We start from the raw sequence: 3,981 nt of genomic DNA, 5'->3' as shown, positions 1-3,981 counted from the left end.
CGCAAAGCCGTTCCCTCCGTGACTACCTGGTTAGGTTCACGTCCCCCAACAACCCACCCTCCCCTCCTGGCACCTTCCCCTGCCACCACAGGAATTGCAAAACCTGCACCCACACCTCCTCCCTCACCTCCATCCAAGGCCTCAAAGGAGTCTTCCACATCCATCAAACTATCACCTGCACATTCACCAATGTCATTTATTGTATCCATTGCTCCCGATGCGGTCTCCTCTACATAGGGAGACTGGACGCCTCCTAGCAGAGCACTTCAGGGAACATCTCTGGGACACCCACACCACCCTGTGGCCCAACATTTCAACTCCCCCTCCCACTCTGCCGAGGACATGGAGGTCCTGGGCCTCCTTCACCGCCGCTCCCTCACCACCAGACGCCTGGAGGCCCCTCCCATTTATCTCTCCACCCTGGAGGCTCCCTGCCTTCAGTCCTGATGAAGGGCTTTTGCTCAAAACGCCGATTTTCCTTCTCCTCGGATGCTGCCTGACCGGCTGTGCTTTTCCAGCACCACTCTAATCTAGACTCGATCCAAAACATTAACTCTGATTTCTCTCCACAGATGCTGCCAGACCTGCTGAGCTTTTCCAGCAACCTCTGTTTTTGAATCTGATTTACAGCATCCGCAGCTCTTTTGATTTTTATGAAGTCAACTACAGATGGACGATAAATGTTGGGCTTGCCAATAATACACACATCTTGAAAATAAATATAACTTGTACAAAAATGATGAATTGTTTTTTAAGCAGTCGATTATTTTTGTGGAGCACCTGTTCCTGACAGGGTTGTGGAGGGCTGGATTAATTTATACTGTGGTTTTGTGTTAAGGTCCAAATTAAGTAACCAGCAGACGCAATTATTATTCACAGCAGCTCAGCATTTAAGAGACTTGGTTCTTGATTCCTGTGTTTAAAGCTTTTCTTTTATACATTCAGAAAAGCTTATTACTCCTAACCTGCCTTCTCATAAGATAAACCTGCCAAGCCAGGAATTAGTTTGATGAACTTTTTTTTAACTCTGTTTTTCTGGCAAGTATATCCTTCCTTAGATAAAAGGAGCCACTGTATACACAATAATCCAGGTGTGGTCTCACAAAGCTCTGCACAAATACAGCAAGGCAGCTTTACTCCAGGACTTCGATCAGTGAGCAATGAAAGGCAATGGAAGCAGTTTGCCTTCCTAATTGCCTGTTGTGTCCGTCTGTTGGCTTTTCGTGACTCATGAACAAGGTCACCCAGGTCCCTTTGGAACTCAACACTTCCCATTACAAAGTACTTAATGTTTGGTGTAATATTCTATTACAAATAAAGGTGTGTGAGCAGCGATATCAGTTATATTTTACTTATGATAGACATTGACACTCAGTCACCAGTGCTTTGGGAGTGTTGCCCTGTGCACAGTGTATAAGAGCATTGTTTTGGTGGCACTGCTTGAGGGAAGGGGTGGAGGGGAGGGGAAAGGGGTGCTCCATATGTCCCAATCCTTCAGTCTCTCAGTCACACAGCTACTTAAAGAACAGTGGATATTGAAACAAAGGCAACTTCAGCAATGGGCCACACTCTGGTTTTCGCTCAGTTATTACACACAGTAGAGGAAATCGATGAATCTGCGTCGGCAACAGGAGGAGCGAGAGGACTGCTAGGTACACGCATGGACACACCCGTCCCCACCAGTACGGGACCCCAGTGATATACAGGGACACACCCGTCCCCACCAGTACTGTACCCCAGTGTTATACAGGGACAGACCTGTCCCCACCAGTACGGGACCCCAGTGTTATACAGGGACACACCCGGCCCCACCAGTACTGTACAACAGTGTTATACAGAGACACACCCGTCCCCACCAGTACTGTACCCCAGTGTTATACAGAGACACACCCGTCCCCACCAGTACGGGACCACAGTGTTATACAGGGACACACCCGTCCCCACCAGTACTGTACCCCAGTGTTATACAGGGACAGACCTGTCCCCACCAGTACGGGACCCCAGTGTTATACAGGGACACACCCGGCCCCACCAGTACTGTACAATAGTGTTATACAGAGACACACCCGTCCCCACCAGTACTGTACCCCAGTGTTATACAGGGATACACCCGTTCCCACCAGTACTGTACCCCGATGTTATACAGGGATACACCCGTCCCCACCAGTACTGTACCCCAGTGTTATACAGGGATACACCCGTCCCCACGAGTACTGTACTCCGGTGTTATACAGCGACAGACCTGTCCCCTCCAGTACTGTACCCCAGTGTTATACAGGGATACACCTGTCCCCACCAGTACTGTACCCCAGTGTTATACAGCAACAGACCCGTCCCCACCAGTACCGTACCCCAGTGTAGTACAGCAACAGACCCGTCCCCACCAGTACCGTACCCCAGTGTTGTACTGGGATACACCCGTCCCCACCAGTACTGTACCCCAGTGTTATACAGCAACAGACCCATCCCCACCAGTACTGTACCCCAGTGTTATACAGTGACAGACCTGTCCCCACCAGTACTGTACCCCAGTGATATACAGGGACACACCCGTCCCCATCAGTACTGTACCCCAGTGTTATACAGGGACACACCCGTCCCCACCAGTACTGTACCCCAGTGTTACACAGGGACACACCCATCCCCACCAGTACTGTACCCCAGTGTTATACAGTGACAGACCTGTCCCCACCAGTACTGTACCCCAGTGTAGTACAGCAACAGACCCGTCCCCACCAGTACCGTACCCCAGTGTTATACTGGGATACACCCGACCCCACCAGTACTGTACCCCAGTGTTATACAGCAACAGACCCGTCCCCAACAGTACTGCACCCCAGACGTATACAGGGACAGACCCGTCCCCACCAGTACCGTACCCCAGTGTTATACTGGGACAGACCCGTCCCCACCAGTACTGTACCCCAGTGTTATACAGTGACAGACCTGTCCCCACCAGTACTGTACCCCAGTGTTATACAGCGACAGACCCGTCCCCACCAGTACTGTACCCCAGTGTTATACAGGGACAGACCTGTCCCCACCAGTACTGTACCCCGGTGTTATACAGGGACACACCCGTCCCCACCAGTACTGTACCCCAGTGTTATACAGGGATACACCAGTCCCCACCAGTACTGTACCCCGGTGTTATACAGGGACACACCCGTCCCCACCAGTACTGTACCCCGGTGTTATACAGGGATACATCAGTCCCCACCAGTACTGTACCCCAGTGTTATACAGGGATACACCCGTCCCCACCAGTACTGTACCCCAATGTTATACAGGGACAGACCTGTCCCCACCAGTACTGTACCTCAGTGTTATACAGTGACACACCTGTCCCCCACCAGTACTGTACCCCAGTGTTATACAGCAACACACCTGTCCCCACCAGTACTGTACCCCAGTGTTATACAGGGACAGACCTGTCCACACCAGTACTGTACCCCAGTGTTATACAGCGACAGACCTGTCCCCACGAGTACTGTACCTCAGTGTTATACAGTGACAGACCCGTCCCCACCAGTACTGTACCCCAGTGTTATGCAGTGACAGACCTGTCCCCACCAGTACTGTACCCCAGTGTTATACAGCAAAAGACCTGTCCCCACCAGTACTGTACCCCAGTGTGATACAGCAACAGACCTGTCCCCACCAGTACTGTACCCCAGTGTTATACAGGGACAGATCTGTCCACACCAGTACTGTACCCCAGTGTTATACAGCGACAGACCTGTCCCCCACCAGTACTGTACCCCAGTGTTATACAGCAACAGACCTGTCCCCACCAGTACTGTACCCCAGTGTTATACAGGGACAGACCTGTCCCCACCAGTACTGTACCTCAGTGTTATACAGTGACAGACCCGTCCCCACCAGTACTGTACCCCAGTGTTATGCAGTGACAGACATGTCCCCACCAGTACTGTACCCCAGCGTGAAACAGCGACAGACCTGTCCCCCACCAGTACTGTA

The 3,981-nt window shown here is 51.4% G+C and overlaps 1 protein-coding gene across 1 annotated transcript in view; it reads right to left on the bottom strand.

Moving 5' to 3' along the window:
• The window catches only part of lsm3 (LSM3 homolog, U6 small nuclear RNA and mRNA degradation associated), a 266,968-nt gene that overhangs the window by 140,950 nt on the left and 122,037 nt on the right, over positions 1-3,981 (bottom strand). The gene's annotated exons all lie outside the window — the stretch shown is intronic.

The sequence above is a fragment of the Chiloscyllium plagiosum genome, chromosome 18, assembly GCF_004010195.1.
Source record: "Chiloscyllium plagiosum isolate BGI_BamShark_2017 chromosome 18, ASM401019v2, whole genome shotgun sequence".
Classification (NCBI taxonomy): domain Eukaryota; kingdom Metazoa; phylum Chordata; class Chondrichthyes; order Orectolobiformes; family Hemiscylliidae; genus Chiloscyllium; species Chiloscyllium plagiosum.
This window is presented reverse-complemented; position numbering and strand designations above follow the sequence as displayed.